The sequence below is a fragment of the Tachysurus vachellii genome, chromosome 2 (assembly GCF_030014155.1).
Source record: "Tachysurus vachellii isolate PV-2020 chromosome 2, HZAU_Pvac_v1, whole genome shotgun sequence".
Taxonomy (NCBI): domain Eukaryota; kingdom Metazoa; phylum Chordata; class Actinopteri; order Siluriformes; family Bagridae; genus Tachysurus; species Tachysurus vachellii.
Genome location: NC_083461.1, coordinates 10,868,087 through 10,894,880, shown reverse-complemented (window position 1 = coordinate 10,894,880; position 26,794 = coordinate 10,868,087).

Here is a 26,794-nt window from a genome sequence, read left to right as displayed (position 1 = left end):
CTGAAATTACAAACACAAAGTGCAAAAACTGGGAAACATAACACTGGATCAAACACAGAAAGCAAACATGGGTATAGCAAACAATGGTACATATAAGCTTGTGTAAGCATGGTTTAAATGTCCACAAGCATGGAAAGTGGCACAGTGACCTGGAAGTGTTAGAACTCCCTATGGTTGTGTGAAGGGGAGGTGCAGATGGAACTGCTACAGAACCCCGCTCTCTATGAAGACATCTTTGTGTTCTTTTGTCTGGTCTGGGATGGGGTGTGTGTTTGTTAGGATGCGCTCCTAGTGAGCAATGGGTCAAGAATATCCCATGGGTTTCATAGCTCTCCCAGTCCCAGTCATGGCTGGTAAACTGGGTGCAGGCATTGTCAATGAGCTTGTAGTTTTTGGTGCTGAATCCCCTTCTTTAGCCAGACATGGGCATCACCCATGCATTGATACCAATCATCCGTAGCAAGGACATTGAGCTGCCTGTTTGCCCATTACACTGAGGATGGTAGCCAGAGGTGAGGCTAATGTTGAGGTTCAGGTGGCCACGGAAGGCCCTCCATAATTGTGACGTGAAATGAACCCCTCGGTCCAAGATAATGTACTCAGGAAAACCATATATCCTGAACACCTGATGAAACAAGGCCTTGACTGTCTCCATAGCTGTGGACATCCCTTTCAAGGGAATTAGTTGGCATACTTGGAGGAAGTGGTAAATGATGACTAAGATGGTGGTATAACCCTTCAAACTGAGCAGGTTGGTTACAAACTGAGCAGGTTGGTTACAAAATTGATAGCTATCTGAGACCATTTGCGTTGAAGTTTTGGTATTGGATTGAGGAGTCCAGCATGTGGCTCACTTGGAGCACAGGTTTGGTCACAGATCAAGCAGTCATCAATAAACTCCCTGACCTCAAAACAGAGCGAGGGGCCACCAGAAGGCTTTTTGTACCAGGGTGGTGGTTTAGTGTCTTCCCAGGTGGCCTGACCAGGGGTTGTCATGGACCCATTGGATTGTTTTCTGAGGTAGTGGCTGAGGGACATTCTGAGTGGTAGGGGTGGGTCCGATTGTTGGGCTTGCTGGATCTCCTCCAATAAGTCCCATCGAATCAGCACAATGAAAACGAAAAAGGGAAGTATAGGCTCCGACCGGAAGGAGGTATTACAGGGATCGTGATGTCTGGACAGAGCATCTGTAGTATTATCCTTGGTGCCTGAGCACAACACTCCGGTGATATGGAAGCGAGTGAAGAACAATGCCCATCTCAACTGGCGGGGGTTGAGTCTCTTGGCACTTTTAATATTTGCCAAGTTCTTACAATCATCGATGACTTGAAATGGTTGTGTTCAGTTGATCCAGTGCCTCCACTCTTCTAATGTGGCTTTAATTGTCAGAAGTTCCTTATTACTCACATAATAATTATTTACTGCTGGGATAAGTTTGTGTGTGAAGTAGGGACAGTGAAAAAGTTTAACCGGGGTACCATGGCCTTGAGAGACCTCTATATCACAATTGGAAGTGTCAACCTCCATGATGAGCAGCTTCATTCCACTGGAGCCTTCTCGGCTTCCCTCAAAACAGTGAGGTTAGTGGGGTGGTGACCTTGCTGTAACCACCGGAAATGCTGAAGGTGTTCGAGAGTGTTGGGCACTGGCCAACTGGTGACTGTATTAACCATACTTGAGTCCATGTCTACTCCCTGAGAGCTGATGATGTGCAATGGATTTTGCAATTCTACGGAGATGTGACAAAACAGTGTGTACTTGACCAATATTTTTCTAGTAAATTAGGATTTTTCCGGGGGCACGGTGGCTTAGTGGTTAGCACGTTCGCCTCACACCTCCAGGGTCGGGGTTTGATTCCCGCCTCCACCTTGTGTGTGTGGAGTTTGCATGTTCTCCCTGTGCCTCGGGGGTTTCCTCCGGGTACTCCGGTTTCCTCCCCCGGTCCAAAGACATGCATGGTAGGTTGATTGGCATCTCTGGAAAATTGTCCGTAGTGTGTGATTGCGTGAGTGAATGAGTGTGTGTGTGTGTGTGCCCTGTGATGGGTTGGCACTCCGTCCAGGGTGTATCCTGCCTTGATGCCCGATGACGCCTGAGATAGGCACAGGCTCCCCGTGACCCGAGGTAGTTCGGATATGCGGTAGAAGATGAATGAATTAGGATATTTTCTATGTATGCCATGAAGTATTGATTTAAGATTTCTTGAAAGATTTCATTAATAAAGAAGTAGAACACTGCTGGTTATCCCATATGGCTTTAACGGGTACTCATAATGGCCACTCGTGGTGACAAACGTGGTCTTACACTCATCCCTCTCTTTGATTTGAAGTTTGAAGGCATTTTGAAGGTCTAGCTTACATATCATCATATAAAAATTAGCTCTTTAGAACTTTAAGGAGGATAGTAGAATCACACATTAGGTTTTTTCTTGCGTCTCACAAAAACAGGAATATGAGACATTGAACAAGAGCCAAGAACAGGAATTTGGCTCATTGAAAGTGGACAGCCAAAGATGTAAAAATTCTGAAAATAAATTTTGATTTTGATTTGAGAAAATTTTGAATAAATAAGATTTCTGTTGTGACATGCACATGGTAGAGTCAGAATTTGGTGTCATGATCATAGATTGTGTCAACTGTTCTAACTGGTGTTGGTAGAGTAAAAGTGAAAGTATTGTTAACAAATATTTGCCAAATTACAGTTGTTGTTTTTTTTTGTTAATACTGAAGATACTAATTTAAAACTCTTCATACAGTCTCCATTAACAACAGGGCAAAACACTAACAACAGGGAGTATTACATGATATTTAAAACGTCTTCTTTAAGAGTTCTTTAACTTGAGTAGAGTTCTTTGAACTTTACGTAAATCAATACTTCATTATAGAATAGGAATAACATCTTTTAGCATCCATGATGTGAAGAATTCAAGCTGTTCTGAAAACAAATGAAGACAACCAAATGGGCTTCTGCATAGAATTGATATGGTGTTTTTTATAAAGTTACTGTGGAGTGAATATTTTTACAAAAACAGGGCACTAAGCAGTTAGGAACGAGAGGGGATTAGTTGACTAAATACAGAAAGAGTATGCTTTTAAACGCAGCTTATCTTTATGGATTTATTCCAGCCCAACCCTTATTAACTATAACACTGCTCACCAGCTTATCACCTGTGCTGAAAGTCAGAAAGTAACCAAGAATTTAGCTAACATTCCACATGTACCAATGCCATAGTAGAGTGCATAGTAGCATAGTAGAGTTATTAAGATAAAGGAAATATTATTTAACACAAAATTATTTAAATCCTTCAGAACCATTAGATTATCCCTTAAACACATGCGTAGCAGATTTAAGGCACTAATAGAAGGGGATGTTGAGAACAATGTTTATTCTAACTACAAATCTACAGTTTTTCGTTTTCAAATTATAATGTAAGGTATGAATATATGTGTCTGACAAAGGCTTCCATTCTAAGATGTATTATACTAAACACATACTTTTAAAGCCAAGCACATTATTTCTGAATAATTAACTAATTATAGAGAATTTATGTGATGCTTGTGTTTGTCAAATTCTAGCTATAAATAGATTAAATGTCATAGATTAAATAGATAGAGAATTGTATCTAGAAAATAGAGAGCAGCATAAATTAGTGTGACAAGATGTACTGTACTGTAGGTTTGATTAAAATAGATTTACAAACGCACTTGGCTTTAGAAAAACGGCTGTTACAACAAATCCACTATATGCCAACAGACCATAAAGCAAGTATGAGCATTTTATACTTTAAAGTAAAAAGGGCTGTAAGAAGAGGAGTGGATGATGGGGTTAATTGCTTCTAATGAAAGTGTTTAATTTTTTAATTTAATTTCAGTATTGAAGGGTAATTCTTTGATGTGATACATTTATTTGCTCTGGCCTAATGCCAGTCCCCATGTACTATTTAGACACATAAATGGTAAGTAAAAAAGTTAACATATACAATATGGCTGTAACAGAAGCAGTAATATTATTTTTACAGTTTTTTTCCCCTTAAAGCCATTTAATATTTATAGGCATTGCAAAAAGAAATAAATGAGACTTAGTTATAGTTTTAGTTATAGAAAGATATAGTTATCTAAATGCTTCTTCATAATGTTATATGTCAGTTCAGCCCTGTTACTGTATATCTAGCATTTTACCAGGTATCTGTGAAGGTCACTGGAACTCAAGGTCAAGTTCAGAGATTTCCCATGTGGGATTTACACCTGTGCTGCATGAAGTTTATTAAGTTCCACAAAAGTCACTGTAGTCTTGGGTGTGAATAAACATGTTAGGATTGCATGGTATGTATACTTTAGGTATCTTTATATAGGCAGAAAGAAAATGGCTGTGCAAAAAAATCATCTGTACATGAAAGAAAGTAGAAAACAAGCATTGGACACCTTCCAGAGAATAGATATGTTGAGTGAAGAACAAAGTCCAGGAGATGCAACACTATCCTGAACAAAACTTCAATAAATGCAATGAAAGTACAAAACATCATATACACAAGGGAAAACTATAAGACAACAAACAACAAACTGCCCTTTTGGACTGCAGCCTACAGAAACAACTACTGAAATAGTATTAAGGCTATACTATACATGGCATTTCACAGGGGTGAGCAAGGTGATTGAATAAGTGAGGTATAGCATATTATTGCATTGATGATTGCTTCTGTTGTTGTCCTGATTCCACACTGTTTGTGATTATAATTTCATATTAAGCAAATGCTTCAGTAAATGGGGACATTTTAATATAGTGCAGCTATCACCTAGTTTTGTGTACTTCTCTGTCGACATTAAAGATGGACTGAATATTAATCTCTGGGTGTACTATAGTGGTAGTTATATTCAATCAGGAATATATTTTCTGTGGTGTCTAGGTACAGTAGATATAGTCAGTGCAAAATTTCTAGGTAGCTGATTGGATATCATGTAAGAAAAAGAATAGTTACATTTGCTGTGTTCTGCATTTGGCTGGGTTTTTGTAATGGTTATGTAGTGTTATTTCCCTTCCTGTGTTCATAGTGTGTAGTGCTTTTGCAATGTTAATACAGCATAGGAACAGTTGGCTTATGTTTCTGTTTCTCTCAGATGGTCTTTCATCAGGATCAGGAAATAGCATTTCACCTGGAGAGATGAGCAGAATTGGAATCATGCCAAAGCTTAGTGTTTGATCCCCTTTTTCATTAAACATTTATGTGTCATGCACCACAGAAGAAGTATTATTTGTGCAATATGGGTTCAGTGTTTTGTTCCAATTAATGGCATCCTGTGTCATTTATGAGGCTGTCAATACAAAATCGTTACACTGAAATGCTTACAATTACACTGCCAATAAACGTCTTAAACATCATTAGTAGAAAAAAGACATTTGTATTCCCTTAATTTACTTTATTTATGGATTTATTTAATCTTCCTTTTGGATAGCTGTGCTGCTGAATCAGGATGGACTGACAAAAATAATCATGTATCATTAGTGTAGAAGTGAAAGCTACTGTAATATTAGGGGATGTTTTAAAGAAACTTGTGGGACAGTATACTTTACATTTTTAAGCTATGAAAAATCACTTGTTATGCTATTAGTTGGTATGGGTATGTCAAAATAAATATCAAACAAGAATTCGCTTTGTTTTCATGTGAAATAAATATCATTGTCAGTAATGTCAAATGCTACACTCAAATACAACAGGACACAGAGCTGCTTTGACTATAAGAGCACCACCAATGTACTGTATATACTTTAGGATGAAACATTTTCTATTACTGAGGAATAAGAACATAATACTGCTTGTATTGCTTCCTTTTTTTTACTATATGTTTGAAACGTAAAGTGTTCTGAGACAAGGGACTGAGGATAGTTATTGAACATTTCTGTCCATACCATTCAGAAGACTTTTAGCATATTTTCTATCATTTTCAAACACACCTGATCTTCTAATCATTGTTTTTCTTACACAAGATAGTGCTATACTGTAAAAGGTCAGTCATAGAGATGCATGCTCCTCCTCAGTTATTCAGTCAAATTATAATCTATCCCGTGGAATACTATATTGTCTATGGCTCCTGCAGCTGTGAGTGGTGTGAGTATATGTTTCTTATGTAGGCAGGAAATTGTGCCAGAAATGATACTCATTGAAATTCAAAACAGGAATCAGATATAGCTTTGTTAAGGGGAACTGTAAAAATCTTGCTAATCCTTCTAAAGCCGAAGTCAAAACTAGCGCTAGAATGTGACTAAATTTGCACATGGAGCCTCGGGCATTTTGTGTGTTGAGATTGGCCACAAATTCTATCCTTAAAGTGTTGTTTCATTATTCATATGAATACTAAGCAACAATGTTGTTTTCAGTTAAAAGAAAGTAAAGTCAAGTCAAGAAGCTTTTATTGTCATTTCAGCCATATATACTGTAGTTGATGCAGTACATAGTGGAAACGCATCACCTTAGGTTTTTGAATAGATAAAAATGATTTTGCGGTGGCAACAGAAACATTAAAAAGGCAATACTTTTTTAATACTTTTTCTTATCATGCACCTAGATATTAGAGATAGCCAAAAATCAGGTTTGCAGAAGGTCTTGTTCTTTAATTATATGTTGTGATGAACTTTAATTCAAGTGCCTTAGTTAGCTAAGCAGAAATCTCTCTCACTCACTCACTCATCTTCTACCGCTTATCCGAACTACCTCGGGTCACGGGGAACCTGTGGCGTCTCAGGCGTCATCGGGCATCAAGGCAGGATACACCCTGGACGGAGTGCCAACCCATCGCAGGGCACACACACTCTCATTCACTCACGCAATCACACACTACGGACAATTTTCCAGAGATGCCAATCAACCTACCATGCATGTCTTTGGACCGGGGGAGGAAACCGGAGTACCCAGAGGAAACCCCCGAGGCACGGGGAGAACATGCAAACTCCACACACACAAGGCGGAGGCGGGAATCGAACCCCCAACCCTGGAAGTGTGAGGTAAATGTGCTAACCACTAAGCCACCATGCCCCCCAGCACGTGTGAAAAGTGTGATTTTTAGTTTATGTTTGTGTTTTTTTTCTCATGTGATACAATTTTCACCAACAATTAATTAACGTTACACCGTATTTAAAATGCTGCTATAAAAATAACCATTAATTACTCATGAATATTGAATAATATTTTTTATATAATTATTGAACATTTGGACAGAAAACACTAAAAGACCCTTTAAGGTTAGGATGTTCCCATGTGAAATATAAGCCTTTAGTAAAACATACCATGTACAGATTGTTATCTGTAAAGCCCATGCTATTAAAAACAATTTTTATGACACGTGTTCAAAGCAAAGAGTCTATAAACTGTTATGGATATTGTTTAAAAATTACAGGATATTAACTTATAAGCTTTAAGTTATACGTTACAAGACTATAGTAAAGTTTTAAAATGTTTATTAAAAGTCCAGTCTCATAGGTCCCCTCAAGGACAACTACAAGATGAATGCCTTGCATCTTTAACTGCATATTTTATACTGTATGAATCACACAAACACTAGGAAAACAATAAATCCCAGCAATCAACACCGAACTGTTGTTTAGCTGACAATGAGAAGGCCCCTCCTAAATCTTCTGATGCTCTGACTCACTGTCGTTATCATCTACGTCAATAATTAAAAAAATTCATGTTATAAAAGACAGATACAGATGGAAGGGCTAAACCTGTAAAAACACATGCGAACAATGTTAGCAGTCACACTCAAAATTATCTATCATGACACTTTAATTCAGGGACCTCCTGGGGCTTAACAGAAACAGCTCTCTATACTGTATGTAAGGCACTTTACACCTTCCTCTTGTCTCACAAAAGGTTCAATTTATAGCAATTTGATTCTAATTTTAACAAAGTGCAATTTTTGTGACATTAGAAAAGCAACCAGATTGAAAAACACACAAAAAGTCAACTGAATGCATTCATTTAACCTTTCCTTTATTGCCCATATCTGCTTTATCATGGTCAGGGTTGTGGTTGAACCAATCCCAGGAATTCTGGGCACAGGGCAGGAAAATAGATTATTTGTTGTTCTTTGGACCCCAAATATATACAGGAATTATGGCTAAAATATATAATATATACAGTATGTATATATGACATTAATACATAGACATTAATGATGTATATATAGCTAGCTAGCAAAATAGTGCTGCCTTTTAAACTAAATTTACCTTACTATGTAATTATATTAAATGAATGTCAACTGATTTGTGTAAGATCAGTAAATCGATGTAAGTGAGTAAATAAATAAATAAAATCTCACAAGAACCTATTGAGTTCTTGATCCAAAATCTCTACTTGTCCATTCAGCTCAGAGTGATGTCCAAATGGCAGGCTAAATTGATTCCCATTCTCTCCAAAAAATGTTTGCACACTTGCTTAAACTGCGCTGCTCAGTTACACACAATTTTCTCTGGCGGTCCATTAACACAATATGTAATGGAATAGCGTCTCTGCTATTAGGAGCCCCATGGGAAGACATGGCTGGGGAACATGACAAAGCATTTTAGAAAAGTGTTTGATCACCTAAATTGTTTTATATGGCTAACTGTCCTCCAACAGATGAATTAAGAACTACAGGTAGCAAGTGCTGAGGGTCTATTGGGCAGCACATTTATAGAACATAGTTATAGTGATAGTTGAATCCAATAAATGTAAAATAATTAAAATTGTAAAAGCATGTTGTATCAGACCCTAAGGCAAGTGGAGCATGGCATGTCATACAGAATGTGCAAACCTGACAGGATTGGTTGGTCAGCTTTTTTTAACAAAATATTTAAACACAATTTACTAGGCTTAATTATCGTTAGAGAACATGTCTAAGTTACTGCAGATAAATCCCACAGGCAAAACTAATAAAGAAATGTAAATAATTGTATTTAATTTTAGAATTGGAAATTAATAAATAACAATAGATTGTTGTGCTTGTATGTGCTTCAACCATATAAATGCACAGCTAATTATGATTAACTAATGTGTAAGATGCCCTGCAATGGAATGGTGTCCCATCAGGGGTTTATTCCTGCCCAACACCCAGTGTTTCTGGGATAGGCTCCAGATTCACAGTGACCTTCATCAGGTGATGAAGCAGTTATTAAAAGAAAGTAAGTAGGTGAGTGAGAGAGTAAGTGAGAGAGTAAGTGAGTTAGTAAGTGTGCTAGTTAGTTAGTTAGTTAGTTAGTTAGTTAGTTAGTTAGTTAGTACCTTTCTTACAGGCTTCAGATCCACTGCAATATAGACCAGGATAGCATTGTTACTGAAGATGGTCCAGAAGGATGGCATGCTACGTTCATGGCTTTTTGGATTAAGTGGTGCATCTATAATAGTATATTTAAGTACATGTTTCTCTCTAACAGCTCAGTTGTCAATTGACTGTTTAACAAGATAGTTAAGTTAACTGCTGTTCATTATTTTTAGTGTAGAATCTTGTCATGGTTCCCTGACACAGCTAATTGGTTTCTGTAGGAAGTAATTAACATTTTTTTCTCCTGAGACTGAATTCACAACATTGTTCTGCCAAGATTTATTTGCCTTTAACTTTCTTGTTTTCTTTTAATTGTGACTACTTTGCACAGTTTAACCAAGTAAATGTATACATAGCAATAGGCCAAGTTATAAAATAATTGATTAGATATGTTTGGGAGTTAGGTGTAAATTATTTCCCAGAAAAGGCATTTAACCTGAAAATATGTCTTAATATTCTAATTCAACAGCATTATATACAGACCTTCTGGATTTGATGTGAATCAATCACCATATGTTTGGAAATATAGCTTCCGGCTGGTCATATGATGGTAGATCTAATGCATCTACTGTATGTTCAGGCTTATTCCCCTGTTTCATCATGTCTTACCTTTCCCACTTTGATTCTTTTTCCTCTTTGGTCTCTATGTCTCTGAGGCAAGTTTCTCTTTGTGCTTGGCCTTTGCCAAGCATATTTCCTCTTGACTTTGAAGCTTGGCTGAACATCCTCTCTTCTCTCTTTATCTGCCAACCCATCTTTCTTAATGTTTGTTTCCTTATAAAATTATCTGCCTGTCCTAGTTGGTTTCTCACCCTTGACCATGAGCTCCTTCTGGGTACACCTCTCTTACAACTGGACCAGTTATGGAGGTCTGAGCATTTTCTAGGTCAGTAACACTTTTGAATCTAACAGAAGGATCTAAACTCTTTCAAGAGGATAGTAAATTTAGAGAGAAATTATTGCTACCAGTTCAGATCTTAAGTAAAAATGGAGAATGCTTCCAACTTTGCATAAAATCGTATATATTAAATGGCATCAAATTATTTTTACAATATTAGCAGTTTCGGGCTTTTGCTCTTTGTTCTTTCATTGTTTATTCGAAATTTCTTCTTTTTTTAACACAGTAGCACTCTCAAAATACCAGACTATAATAAATTGGACTTTAAGGGGGTTAGGTGTACACATGTTTGTCCTATATCTCAACATGTTCAGGCAAGTTTTAAAGTAACTCATTTGCTATTTCATTGTGTCTCTTTACCTGCCAGTCTATAAACAAGCTTAATTCAGGCATAATGTATATAGCCTGTTTGACATGGCAAGTAAAATAACAGACAGAACATTCTAATTCATTTAGAATTTTCTTAGACCCTGATTTGTAAACTCACATTCAAGACCCTAAAACAAACTTAAATGCCTCTAAAGCTTTAAAGGAAAGAAGGCTATGTCAAAGGACAAAGCTATGCAGTCTGTACTTTTTTACTTTAGGTAAGAAAGGTTTATTTAGGGTGATTTTTTATTTATTTTTTTTTTTGTATTAATGTCTTCTACTCATTGTAGAGTAAAAAAAATGAAATGAATTTTTCGCTTATAACACTTTCTTGTCAAATGGGAATTGTACCTTAATGCTCCTTTGATGAAGTTGTCACATGTATTAGACTATTTGTATTATCTGTATGTCAGTAACCTCTTGTGTAATCTAGTTCAGCAGCGACTGCTATAATGAGAGATCACTGGCATTTTATTGTTGAAGCAAATGAAGAATAAAGATGAATACAGACAAAACACGCCCTTAAGATATGATAGTACGCTATCTATTAGGTATTCAATCACAGAGAGTCGTTTATTCTATGACAGATTCTATTAATTTAATGTAAATAACTTTTTAATTAATGCAGACATTTACTTACCTTTAATAATATCGATTTTGTGTTTGTTTGTTTTTTAAATCAGTGTGGTGCAGGAAAAAGAAAAACTTTCGACAGTTACTTATATTGGGAGCTGCATGTTTTCAGGTCCTTAATATTATTCATTTCTTTTATGCTTAGACTTGTCTTTCTTTGTTCTGGTGTGGTTAATAACCCCAATAAAATTGTACTTATTTAAGACAATTCTTGCATTTCATAATAATGTATTGCACGTATGAGTTAAAAATACAATTTCAAGTATATTTAACAATGTAAGAATTTGTATTATATGTAATAGGTAGCAATTTACTTCATTTACTCTTTACTTTTGTTTCTTACTCTTTTGATCTGATTAATTGCTGCTCTTTTGTATGGTCATAATTGTTTTTTTTTTATTTATAATGTGAAACAATGTTCAAAGTTATAATCCTTTCCTATGTGGTTTGAAAATCCTATAATTGCTGTGCATATTGTAACAGCAGGCTTTCTGGTGTATGGTTTTGGCAGGCCAGGTAAGCCTGTTGGGCAATAAATATGCTTTGAATGAGAAGTGAGGGACAATGGAGGTTATGAGGTCAGATTGGAAAGTGTTAACTGTAAAAATGCCACTGATTAATAATGTTTGGCACCATCTGCTTAGAGAATATTTTTTTTCTACCAATAGTGTAAATACAGTACAGTATATCCACGGTCACATGGAAAAATGGTAAATATTTTTCAAGGCATTACTGAAGTAACTCGATTTTCTGATCTAATTAATCACCTAATAATTAAATTTTTCTTTTCTTATAAGATCAAAATAGATGAAAATGTCAGCACTGTTTGCACATGGAAGTGAAATATTGCATCACCAAATAAATATGATAAATAATACAACACTTCTCACATATGAAAAGATATAAACAGGAACAGGATCATCAGGGAAAAAGGTATAATAAGAACTGAATTACCATGGTCAAGCAGAAGGGTTTTTATTACACAGCGTCTCACACTCACATAAAAATGGGTGTAAAAGGTCAGAGATGCTGACCTGCATTACCCGACTAATGAGAATCTGTCTAGTTTAAAAGAGGTCAAAGACAACATAAGCTCATGTATAGAACACCATAATAAATAATTAATTTTTTTGAAATGGTCAACAAGCACCAGAATGCAAATCATCAAAGACTTCAATAGCATAATAAAGCATGCGAAAGGTTTATAATCAGAACAAAACTAAGATACAGTATATATCTAGAATAGGGTATAAATGTATAAAACAACAATAATAAAAAAGTGAGCCAAATGTAAAGAGTGGACGTGTAAAGAGTGGATATGTTTTTAGGAATAGTAAATCTTCTATTTCTGTCAATTGTTTTGTACATCAATATGTTCAAAAGATTTTTATTATTGATCAGAGTGGCACACACTCCAATACTCTGTGTTTATTTGCACACACCAGACAAAGTTGGTAAGAAGCACGTCCTTGGCAATAAATGTGTGCGGGGGCAGTGTCAGTCAGCATTCAATTCAGAGGACAATTCAGGAGGACAAATTGAAGTTGTGCCCTTAAAAATGGGAAGTGGAAGAGAGTGTCAGGGCAAGAGTTGACCAACTGGCTCACATTCAGATGTAAGAACTGGGAGCTCATGTCGTAGCAAATAGTGGATTAATCATATTTACACATCTGGGTGATCATATTCTCTGCAAAATTGTTCAAGCTTTTTTTTCCTGTAGGAGGTGAACATCTGCCTTAGTCCAATCTGCCTCAATCCATATAACCCTAAACCCCAGTCCTGTTGCTGATGAGAAACAGCCCTACGACATGATGTTACCATTACCATGTTTTTCAGAGTGATTTTTGGGTTTACACCAAATGTAAAATAAGTCACAAGCAAAATAATATCACAAGTCCAGAGAACCTTTCTTCAGTTCATTCATTCATTCATCTTCTACCGCTTATCCGAACTATTCTCGGGTCACGGGGATCCTGTGCCTACCTCAGGCATCATCGGGCATGGATACACCCTGGACAGAGTGCCAACCCATCGCAGGGCACACACACTCTCATTCACTCACGCAATCACACACTACAGACAATTTTTCCAGAGATGCCAATCAACCTACCATGCATGTCTTTGGACCGGGGGAGGAAACCAGAGTACCCAGAGGAAACCCCCGAGGCTCGGGGAGAACATGCAAACTCCACACTCACAAGGCAGAGGCGGGAATCGAACCCCCATCCCTGAAGGTGTGAGGCAAACGTGCTAACCACTAAGCCACCGTGCCCCACACCTTACTTCAGTTATGTTTTATAATTGCTTTCTGCTGACCACTTATTCATCAAACCAAGATTTGACATTGCTCAGAAGGATGTTCAAAGTTTGGGATATGAAATAAGTAGCAAAAGCATGGTGAATTTACTATTCAGTTATAAATTACTGTATGTTTCAGTTACATGAAACATTCAGTTATAAATTACTGTATGTTTCAGTTACATGAAACTATTCTGTATTCTTGTTTGCGATTTTGCTATATCTCTTTATTTCACACCACAAAGAATTATACCAATTTTATGTACCAGTGATATAGATGGAATCTCTAATTTGAGATACATGTATGGATGTTCTTTATGAAGACAGCTGTGCTAACTGTGGTAGACAGTCGTAATTAGAAAAAGCTAATAATTTCAGAATGAGTGTGTGTGTGTGTGCCCTGCGATGGGTTGGCACTCTGTCCAGGGTGTATCCTGCCTTGATGCCCAATGAATGATGCCCAATGAAGCCTGAGAAAGGCACAGGCTCCCCGTGACCCGAGGTTGTTCGAGATAAGCGGTAGAAAATGAATGATTGAATGAATGAATGAATGAATGAATGAATGAATGAATGAATGAATGAATGAAGTTTCAAAATAATATATTTTCACCACACTCGCAGATGAATGGCTCAAAATAAGGGTTTGTTTCTGACAGTAATGACAGAAAGAACCACAGTTATGGCTCTTTAGCATACACCCTCCAGCAGCAGTATTGATCAGTTAATGAACTTACTGCTTCAGTGGTCAGTGAAGCAGTGGCTGAGGATAAGTGAATGTATTGACAACAGGAGAAGCAGTAATGTACCTTGAGTGAGTTTCTCTCTGCTAGTGCTCTTTATCTTAATTTAACAAAGACAGAGGCATACACTGGGAGAAATGTTTTAAAATAAAGTGCTGGTTTGATGTCCTTGGTCTTGGTGTAATGTCTTGTTGTACATTCATTTATTTGCCTACCAATTAAAGAATTATGTGTTCACAAAGTTCACAATGGGAATTATTACTTTGATTATCAGCAGGTTAAAGTCACTTTCTTTATTTAAACACAACCCTGATTGCTGTCTCTTCACTTGACTGATCACAGTTTATGATAACGTCAGCATTTGAAAGCTTGTTGATTAAATTCCCTGTCTTTTTATTAGTTAAATTAAACATTTGAAAGCTATGTCCAATGTCATCTCAGAGTGTATATGCACTCTTCTCTGTTTTGTATAATGTGACAGTGGTGGAACATAACAATTTGTCAGTTAATATCTATATACAAACTGAACTGAAAAGGCTTATGTCCATTTCATTGTTACATAGAATTTGAGACATCTTTATGCAAACTGATTGTATTCAACATTATGTGTGTTAAACTGCCTCCTTACCCAACATGAGCTCTGCAAGAAATTATACAATTTATTCTTTAATACAAGACTTTTGTACTTTTTTCTTGTAAAATGATTAATATTACATGAACATTTTCCAAACTCTTGTTATCACTCAATATTAATATGCCTGAGAGACAGCCAAAGACAAGACATTTACAAGTTCCAAGCTGTTAAAACAATTAGCTGTTAAAAAAAATAGCCAAATGTTAATGTAACTAATTGAATGACTTTCTAAATTAATGACTAGCTAATCAATTATAAAATAGATTCACTATGTTAAAGCTACCTGGATACTGTTAGCACATTTAGAGTGGTGCATGCTTCTTTAGAAAAATCCTCCACATATTCAGTGCTTATATTGGAGAGTCATGAATATATCAATTATTAGAATGAAATAACGGAACTTGTGTAGGGTGTAGGCATTTTTTTTTATTTATAAAATAAAAAAAAACACTGTAGTAAAGAGTGATCATGTCAGTTATTATATCATTCCTTGCAGCTCAAATCAATCTGGCCATTTTCCTCTGACCTCTCTTATCAAGGTGTTTCAACCCACAGAACTGTCGCTCACTCAATATTTTGTGTAAAAATCCCAGGAGATTGACAGTTTCTGAAATACTCAAATCAGCCCATCTGGTACAAACAACTTGTGCCACGGTTAAAGTCACAGAGATCATACGTCACATCCTGATGGGCTGAAGCTCTAGGCCTTTATCTGCATGAGTTTTGCTGCTGCAGCATGATTGGCTCATTGGATAACTGCATAAATGAACAGATGTATAGGTGTTACTATTTAAATAGTTTTACCTGAGGTGGATTGTGCTATGTGTGTAGTTTTGCAATCTTAAAATAAGGCATTTTTAGTTAATATTTTACTGTTTAAAATAATGAATTAGTTATTTAACTGTAATATTATGATCACTAGATAACCTATAAGCACCTTCACTCATTGTGCATGTGTGCACACATTTTGTGTGTGAATAAATTCACAGTCTACTCAGTATGTGTATGGATGTGCTTAAGAAGGTATTCACATGATAGAATGAGTAAAATGTATGTTCAATACCTGCATTTTTTTTATCTATAATATACACACCAGTACAGGGAATGAATTGCTGGTTCAGGTATTTTGTGAAGAAGTACTGTAGGTCTTCAACTGTTGTTTGAAAATAGCCAGTGACAGCTGTCCAGACCCCTAGGGGAAGTTCATCCCACCACCTCGGTGCCAGAATAGAAAAACGTCTGTACTTACCTCTTACCCCGAGAGATGGTGGGACCAGTTGAGCAGTGCTGGTAGATCTGAGGGTGCGAGGTGCAGTGTGTGGAGTGATAAGGGCTTTTTTTGGCTCCAATGGTCCATTTTTGGCTTTGTAGGCAAGCATCAGTGTTCTGAATCTGATGTATGCAGCTACCAGAAGCCAGTGGAGGGAGCGCAGCAGCAGGGTGCTATGTGAGAACTTGTTCAGGTTGAAGACAAGTTGTGCAGCTGCATTTTGGGTAATTTGCTGAGGACGAATTGCGTTCATACAGTAGGTAGACCTGCCAGCAGTGAGTTGCAGTAGTCCAGTCTTGAGATGACAAGAGACTGAACAAGTACCTGAGCAGCCTGTGTGGACAAAAATGGCCGAATCCTTCTAATGTTGTAGAGAAGTAACCGACATGAGCGTGTCACCTCAGCAACATGCAAGTAAAAGGACAGTTGAATGTTCATGGTTACCCCAAGCTTGCTGTGACTGAGGAGGAGATCAGATCCTTATGCAGGGATATTGCAAGATCATGACCTAGGGATGAATCACCTGGGATGATCAGCAGTACAGTAATTAATTAAAGATGAAGGCAATTAGAGATTTACTAGTCACATTCTGCATTGCTGGGAGGCAGGGTAGATCCAGCGATTGTGCAGTGTTTCACATGTTCTCCCCATGTGTATGTGAGCTTCCTTTGGTTTCCTCTCTGGTTATGCTAAATTGGCTCTATGTGTGAATACAGTAAGTATGCCTGTGTATATGTGTGTGCATCGTGCCCTGTGATGGACTGATATCCCATTCTGTTTGTATTCCCACCGAGTACTCAGTGTTCTTGAGATAATCTCTGGATCCCCCGCAACACTGACCAGAATAAAGCAGTTACTGAAGATGAATGAATGAAGCTGCCACTTGACTTTAGTCCAAGACTTTAAATCTTCAAGGAAAATTCACTTATACATCATTACTAAAATGTCACTGTGCTGCACTGCCAACATTCAATTTCTAAACAGCTTATTTGATTAAATATATGCCATAAAGATTGGGATTTATGTGATCTCAATAGCAAGGAGGTCAATAACCCCAGGTTACACACAATCAAGTCATTTTGACAGCAACCTTGTTATGGAGTTTGGAAGAAAGACAAACATTTCAAAAGCGAGTCAGCCAGTGTCATCTGAAAGTCAAACAAATTCAGACTAGCTCCTTTTTCGTTATACATGCACTACAATGAAATTGTACTGATTCCAGATTGTGTGTGTGTCTGTGTCTGTGTGTCTGTCTGTCTGTTATTTCATCTGTCTGGCAAGAGATGAAATAAAATAAAGGAAAACATAAAACCACAGCCCAAGGCATTTCCATTGTGCTTCTGACTTACAAACAGAGTTTGCTCTTTTGGTTTCCAGTATTCTTCTGAGCAGAAAAGCAGCATGTCCCAATTCCAGCCCACACCAGATCACTGTCTGCAACAACAACCATCATTCAAAATCAAAATCCATAAATCACTTCTCACTCCATGATGGTTTACATTATTCATATTTTTATAGTGGACACTATGATCCTTGTGAATATTATAGAAGATCATTTTAATTCATTCTCTTATTCTTACTTGCAGTATTTATTTTTTCACTGTACTTATTTCTATATTCAACAGTGAACAATCTACATAGTCTGATCTGATGAGCCCATTTATATTTTTATCTATTGAATAAGTTAAAAAAATTAAAGGTTAAAATTAACTATATATCTCTAAGATCTATCCCTAATGATCAAGCCAAAGGCGAAGGTGGCATTAAAAACTCCCTGAGATCGAACGAGGAAGAAACCTTGAGAGAAACAAGGCTCAGAAGAGAACCCATCCTCATTTGGGTGATACTGGACAGGAAATAATGTCAAAGTAAATATTGTCCTTTCTTTTGAATACAATAGTTTATAATTATGCATCCAAGAGCTCCTGAGGAACTAATGGGTCAGCGCAAATTCTGAGTTCACCACAGACTCCACACTAAGTCTTCAAATGATTGCTGATGAAGGATGGCCCCATCCTCAGCAATCCCATAAGTCACTGGCTGACCATATCTTTTGTACATTTAGTAGAACCCATGGGCGAGGCTAGCCCCCTTTTAAAAAGGAGCTCAGCACCCCTAAAATTTTTATTAATATTTTAGTCCAGCGGGTCACCGCCGCTGTGGAGTAGCACAGGACCTGAGTGACTCATCCATAGTCATAAACGGAGAGAAGTAGTGCCGGTAACAATGTTCTTCCGCAAGACGCATGCAGACGCAAGACATTTAAAATGACACGCCTCTGTGTGCCTTTTGATCATATCCTTAGCTTCAGCACCCCTAAAGCTCTGACCCTAGAATCGCCCCTGGTAGAACCTTTAGAAGGTAAATAAAGTGTATATCTAAAATGATTTAAGGTCCAAAATTTGACCCATAAATTAACCCTTAAGACCCATATAATTAGATTTTAGTGAAAAGCCATAAAGGTACAATTCATGCACATTGTCAGGAAACAGATGTAAATGTATTAAAGATTAATGATATTACCACAGCAGCAAGGACATCTACTATTTTTATTTGTAAGAGTACTTTTTTATTTTTACTGACATGAAAACAAGATTGTTATACACATTTATTATGGGAATAGTATTTAATTTTCTCTTATCAATTAATGGCCACCTTCTAGATTCTATTCAAACACTCAGTGTGACCACTCTTGAAGCAACCTTGAAGCAATACTGCAGTGAATTCAAGGCTTACTATATACTGTACAAGAAATGTCACATATAAGTGACAACTTTTGCAATCTACCGTACTGCCAATGACATGTCATTATAATTTTACTCTACTTGCAAATATGCAAATCTTTTAATAAAATTTTCAAACTACATATTATATACCTATTAATTACCTGCTGCAAAAAAAAGAATGCTGCCATTTGCAGCATTTCTTTTTTCCACTTTACCATGGTTCACTCACCCAAACAGTATACAGCAGAAAATCAATAAACACATTTTGACTTAATACAGAGGTGAAATCGATATATTGTGTTGTGGCACATTGACTTAAATCTCCCTTTACCTCTCCTTTTGTCACTGCAATCTTTTGCCAGAAATAATACGTAAAGCTCCACAGTTCAGAAAAAAAAATCATTTCAAGCTTTAGAGTTCCTTCATAAGCCATATGTCAGAATTATGGCTGGTGTGTGTATGAGTGAGAGTGTGAAAAACAGAAGTAGGAAGAGACAGAGAAATTTGAGAGAGAGACAAACAGACAGGTAAAACATGATGTAGTTCACATTTATAGTGTACAGGGACAGATCTTTCCTGCATAATTTTGAAAGCCTGGAATTTACTGTCATTTTCATTTACATGAATAATATTTACAGCTGCTATTTATTGCATTGCTTGAATTTTACATTAACAGTATTGTATAAAATACGACTTTATTTGATTAAAATAAAATGAATAAAAGTCACAAGCAAGTTAGAATCAGATTGTGTTGAAAATATGGTTTCTAAACAAAAGAACCATTGCAACCTATTACTTAAAGCAATTACATAAAGGATTGAAATGCAGATGGTGATATATAAATATAACTATTAAAATGTCATACACAAAAAAACTGCTCCAACACCAAAATCCAGTGCCACCTGATGTAAGCCTGGTGTATGTTGTTGTACAGACAGCAAAATATCAGCAATCAAGATGTATTTCACTGCAACATGTGCTCTGTGAAAATGTCAAGAGTAAGTATTCTAACATCTTTCTACAATACAAGTAAAATAATAAAACATCTTATGGCATTTAGACAGTATCTATAATATAGAGGTAAGCAGAGCGTACAAAGCTTGCACACAAAAAATGACCTTAAGAACTGCAGTTTTAAAATACATGTCCATTGACTAGTACTTAATATTAAAGAGTTGAGGGTACTGTACCACACAAGCAACTAGTACACCATGGTTAATTTTCAACATAAACAAAATCAGAGCTAAATAAAATGTTCCTAGTTGCTTAATTGTATGGACGTTACTCATTCCAGTATTTATGAGTACCAGAATATACTTGTGACATTATTTCTGAGCACTGTTCATTGATGATGTAGTCAATGATATTTTATTGATATTTTAATATATCTAGCATTTTTTAAAGTAAATCTTATTCGTTTTAGGGTTTGAGGTTATAGATCATAAAGTCAATAACAATTTCTTTTGCTATGGAACATAGAAGGCAGTCTAGACAAGTTCTATAATTCCCAAAATATAAAACACATGCCGCAAAACACCCATAAACTAAAGGTCACAGATTTTTAGGTTTGTCTCGTAATTCTTTTTATCTTTAGTCGATAGGCCCTACTGCTTAAAGTATACATAAAATCCAGCGCAATGAATTCATGCTAAATATTTTAGTTTAGCTATTCATTTGTTCATCTGCTCGAGAGGTAATAATAATTATTTGGTCATTATTAAGTCAGAAGGAGCAAGAAGCCATATCTGTTTCTAATTTTGGTTAAATCATACTCAATCACTGCTTTCATTCATTACATGATAAGTGTGCCCTTCTAGTGTAATTTTGTTAATGTACAAGTTAAAAAAAGTTTTCCTGACAGGATTCCAAGTGATTAACACAACTCGAAACCTAAAACAGGCCACTATTGATATAAATCTCAGACTGTAGTGTTAATTTATAGATTAATAGTTTTAATTTGTAATGCTGGCTATCTATGTGGTGGTTTAAATTTGCTTGTAGAGAAAATTCGTCATACACTGTACTATTTGTGAAATTGCTAAAGTGTTCATACTTATCTAAAGTATCTAAAGCAGCTATTTTATATTTCTAAAGTATTATTTATTCTTTCAAATGATTAAATATAGTTGTCATGTCAACAACAGAATCAACTTCCCATAGAATATCACAGCCTACAGACAGAACAGACTCCAATTCCCATCACTCACTCACGTTGTCATGTTCACAGTCACTGGATTACTAATCATGCACGACTGGCTTCGAGCGCTCATGCACACATTCACATACTCACAGTATAAGGACCCATAGAACACACAGTCACCACAAAGTATCATCCAGGGTTTATTTGATTTGCATACCAAGTCTTTTGACCATTGTAAACACTTCTCTGATTAATGATCTTGAGTTTTTATTGTTTTGTTTTGTTTTTTAATGATTGCGTTTTTTCCCCCTTGTTTGCTGATTGCTTTGCCATTTTAAATGCAGTCTTAAGCATTAGAAAGTTATTTGTTGATCAGTATCAACAATTAAATTTTAGTGTTGCCTTTTCTACGCAACACAGCAAGCAATAAACACACAGGATATTGGTAGATATTAGCCACTCAGATAGAACACTGATTAGAGTACAAAAGGTGTTGATTATAGATAGATTGATTGTTTGTTTGAGCAAAATCTACATAAATTCAATAGTATGATCCTGAGCAATTCAATTTATTTGATGTATTTGCAAGATTTTTCCATATGACTAATTGGTACAGACAAATGATGAGAGAGAGAGTTTTGTTTGTTTTTTTGTGTTTATGTTAATTGTCTATCTATCTATCTATCTATCTATCTATCTATCTATCTATCTATCTATCTATCTATCTAGCTCCATTCTAGGAGTATACATTTTACAGTTTATAATGCTCAGTGCAACTCCAAAGTTTTTCTGCATCAGCTTTAGAAACAATTATCAATGTATTGGAGCATAGACTGAAACTGCTACTGTTTCTTGATTAGATGGAGAACTGAGCAGTAAATAAATATTAATGCACACTCCACACAGCACAGTAGTTTGCTAGAAAATTCACAGAATTTCTGGGCTGAAATGCGGGTCAAGCACTGCTGAGCTGAGGCCTTTTGAAGGTTTCTAAACTAAAGGTGACTTTTTATACATTCCTTTTTTGTGGTTGGGTGCATGTCTTCAAACCTGGCCTCCCACACTGTTGATTGATGATGGAAGTCCAGCAATGCTAGCTGAATATCCATCATGCAAACCCACCCGTAATAAATGAATATGCCCTCTATCAACCGTGCATCACCCAAAGAGCTGTCATTAGCAATGAAACATGTTCATACTTCAGAGTAAGATAGATTAACTATGAGCATGATTTTACTTCAAATACAAAAGGGGGTGAAAGGTAGAATATACCTTAAAAATCAAGTTAAATAGCGTTAGACTAATGAATGAACTTAGATGAACTTTCAGCTTTAGGAGTCGCACCATTACAGCAGGTACGCCTCTACTGATAGTGACGTGACAGGACAAATTACTGAGATAAAGAAAATGGAAAATTGTTCTGTTTGTTTTTCGGCCTGATGAATAGTGCGCTAATGTTTTATTAGTTGCACAAATATGAGATATTAGCATAGAAATTTCAAGGTAGTAAAGGAACAGAAATGGAACAGGAATGTCAAAGACGTAAAGATAAAAAATAATTATGCCTAGAAGTACAGTAGCTGTTGCTTCATGACTTTGAGACTTTTTTTATATTAACATTTCAGCTATTACTATAATCCTGAGGAGTATGTGATAAAAATTCTTAATTGTCATGAAGAAAATGCTGACTGAATACTGTTTATTGCATTTCTGTATGATGCTAAGACCAGAGTACTCAAACATTTGTGCAAATAATTACTGTCAATACCCAGTATGTGTGTTTATAACATATATGCATATGTTAATGCATAATGATATATGCATTACAATGTATCATAGAATATTATTTAAGATATTGATGAATTTTCCATAACCTATAAAAAAACTTTTATACTCTACATATATACTCTATGTATACATTTATACTTTATACAATAAATTCAAACGTAACAGCATAAGATTGAACACTATGCTAAACATTGTTATTGATACTTTTATAATATAGTATAATATGTATAGTTTAGTATATGTATAGTAGCCTGACTACTAGCTAAACTAGCCAAATAGGTTCAAAAGAAAGCTTAAATGTAAAGCATTAAGCTTTCTTTTGAACCTATTTGGCTAGTTTATGCATTACAGAGGTTGCTTGGCATTTGACACACTGTTTATTTAAGCAGACAATGCATAAGAGAACCAGCTGAAAGTATCTAACTCCATTTACAATGTCTTATCTCAAAACACATCATTAAACGTATCTACAAATCTCTATTTTAGCTTTACAGTGTAAATATGCCATTGAGAGTAATGGGGATTAGATACACCTTGGTAATTTTCTGCATATTGTTATTCAAATATGAAAATAATGCTTGGATAAACAAGAGAAACGATGAAAGTCCACTAATCACTCTTCCCTCCAACGCAACCTCAATACAGTACATGTTTTTTTTTAAAATTAGTTCTCCTTTTTTTAGCCAGTCCCACTGAGATGCGCAATATCTTATTCCAGGAAGTTCTAGTCAAGAAGGCAGCACAAACATTTTCAAATAAAAAGATCAAAAAGATCAATTTCTTAAAAGCATGTTACTTTCAAGATCACATTCAGTGTTCACATTCCTTTTCTTATCATTCTTATAAAATATTAATACATTGATATTCTGTTCATTATGGTGGCATTTTAGTTACACTTTATAGCTAAAGGTTTATGAACACCTGACCATCACACCCATATGTGTCTTCCACATATGTCTTCCTCAAACTATTAACACAAAGTTGGTCCACACAATTTTATAAGATGTCCCTATATGCTGTAGACTTGCATTTTTCCTTTAACAAAACTATGGTTTCCAAATCTGTTCCAGCATGACAATGCTCCTGTGTATAATGCAGGGTCCATGAAAGCATAATCTGCCCTAGTAGTGAAAGAATTCAAATGTCCTATACAGAGCTCTGACTTCAACCCCAGTGAACACCTATGGGAAGAACTGGAACATTGACTGCATCCCAGACCTCCTCACCTGATATTAGTGCCTAATCTCACTAATGCTCTTGTGGGTGAATGAATGAAATCCCACACCCACGCTCAAAAATCTAGTGGAAAGCCTTCCCAGATGATTATAGCTTATGATAAAAGAAGGAAAAAATAAATCTGAAATGGAATTAAAAAAGCATATATGAGCTTTCTGGTCAGGTTTCCACAAACCTTTGGCAATATAATGTACATATAATATAATATAGGTCTTTTGACTTTAAAATCAGGTAAAGGTTTGAGTTCTTAAATATTATTATTAATATTTACATTTTTGCTCGTTCACAGGGGGAGAATCATACTGAGAACAGACTGATCAGATCAGCAGTTGCTTTAAAGACACTGAGTTACACTTCTTCATTTATCCTAATATCATCCTGTCCACAACCATATGCTAGAATGGCCCGTGCCATTACACAAGATGGATGGCAAGGAGAACGTAAAAGAACAGCAGACAGCTCAATCCAAATGATTCATCAGGCAGGATATATATGGCCATATCTGTTATAACAGGTCTACTCAGAAGCCCCAGCATGGACTAATGCAAGTAGGGCAGCAGAAAAAGTATGCACTTAAACAGAGGTGCACTGGTGGTGGTTTGTCTTTGCTAAAAATGAAATTTCTCTTCAAAAGTGAAGTTAAAACTGTACAACCATGCAGAATTCCTCTAGCTGTAGTATTTCACTCAGCACTAATATAGGTGAATTCAGATGCATTTACATTTTTAAGGAATAGAAAGCTTTTCTAAACGGTATTATCTGCTTTAAATGCTGCTGATCACGTCACTTGAACTGCTCCGTTTATGAACAGGTTAAAGTGTGTCATCCTGCATCAACTCCTCTTGCCTAAGGATTCTACACTGTATTCAGAGTAGGTGAATTAAGCTGGCAACTCAAAAGTTTTATTGATAACATTACACCAAGGGTACATTAATAAGCATTACTTAATATAGTAGCAATAATAAACAAGCTGTAATGAACAAGGATAAGACAACAATTGAACACCATTTTCAGGTTTTTTTATTAACAAGACAAAATCCAAAAATCAGATTTCAAACGAGTGCAATGAACTAATGCAAAAGTTCAGGAATAGAAGACGATATATATTGCAAATACTTATATTGCAATATATTGCAAAATACAAAGCTCATACAAACTTACACAAACGTTAAAATTCGCAAGACTTTGTACAGGCTGTGACGTGACATACGGCTAAGTATGGTGACCCATACTCAGAATTTGTTATCTGCGTTTAACCCATCCAAAGTGCACACACACAGCAGTGAACACACACACACACCATGAACACACACCCGGAGCAGTGGGCAGCCATTTATGCTGCGGCGCCTGGGGAGCAGTTGGGGGGTTCGGTGCCTTGCTCAAGGGCACCTCAGTCGTGTCCCCTTGAACTTGAATGTTGGTACTGAATGTACTGAATGTTGGTACTGGCTTTCAGTAGTGTTTGGGGGTGATGAAGAAGAAGCTATTTTTCTGAAGAAGAGGACTTCTACCTGCATGGAAGTGTGATGGATTGAAGTGATTGTTTATAAATGTTACCTGATAGTAATAGTAAGCCATCAAGTGAATGAACCAATTTAATATGATGTAAACAGTTGTATTAAGTAACATTACTTTTTATACACCCTAACACGTCTAACTTATCTGTAATCAGGGAATGCTTGAATCAGTCTTTTTCAGAACATAAAGTTATGAAGCCTTGTCAGTAGCCAGTCTTGCCTGATTAGCCATGCCTTGCGTTTATAATTTTATTATCATATATTATAGTTCATTGACTTTTATTTGTTCATCTTATTTATGTGTCTTTTATATTCAGCCTTAATTTAATTCATAAGAGTTTGCTATACAATCTGTATGCTTATCCTTTTTTTAATATCAATCACCATTCATTGACATGAAAACACTGTTTTTTAATATGGAAAGAGTGGAAAGATTTTGAAATTTTTCAATTCAATTTTATTTTGCGCTTTTAACGGTGGACATCACTGTTACAAAGCAACTTTACAGAAATATATCATTTTAATCAACCTGTATTATGTTTATTTATTATTGGTGTTTTTTTTTTTTTTTTGTTTGTTTTTTTCATTTTCGTCATCTTTTTGCCTCTAGTAGTATAAAAGTAATATAAATAATATAAATATAAATATAGTAATATAAAAGTAAGCTCTTTTGGGATTTCAGAATGAATGTGTAGCATCATACATGTGAACATGATACAATTTAACTGGTCTTTGCTATTTCAGTACCTGAAATAAAGCATTTCATTTTACAGTAGGTAATGTAAAACTGTGTTGTAATGCACTATAGTCTAATAAAATGATTCAAGTTAAACTGTTAAATTAAATCACTGTTGCAAGGCTCAAAACATCTCCATCATTTTAATGCAATTTATCCAGGAGGGGATAATCAGAATTATCCACTTGAAAATTAATCACTTCTTTCTGCTTCTGAGATGTTTTTTGCTATATAATACAAAAGACAATGACATGAAACACATCAAAAACCCAGTTTGGAGTGCAATTACATCCTGTGTTGGCTCATAATACAGCACAAAAGACCCAATTTTGTCTTCCAATTAGTGTCAAGAAATCCACAGTCAGTAAGTTCAAGGTGCCTAAACTTTTATTTCAAATAATAATACAAAAATGCATTTTTTTTTTCTTAAAACTAATTGAAAAATATTTACAAACAAATTATAATAAGGTAGAAATGCTATTTAATGATGTGATGCTGTTGTTGAGTAAGTTAAAT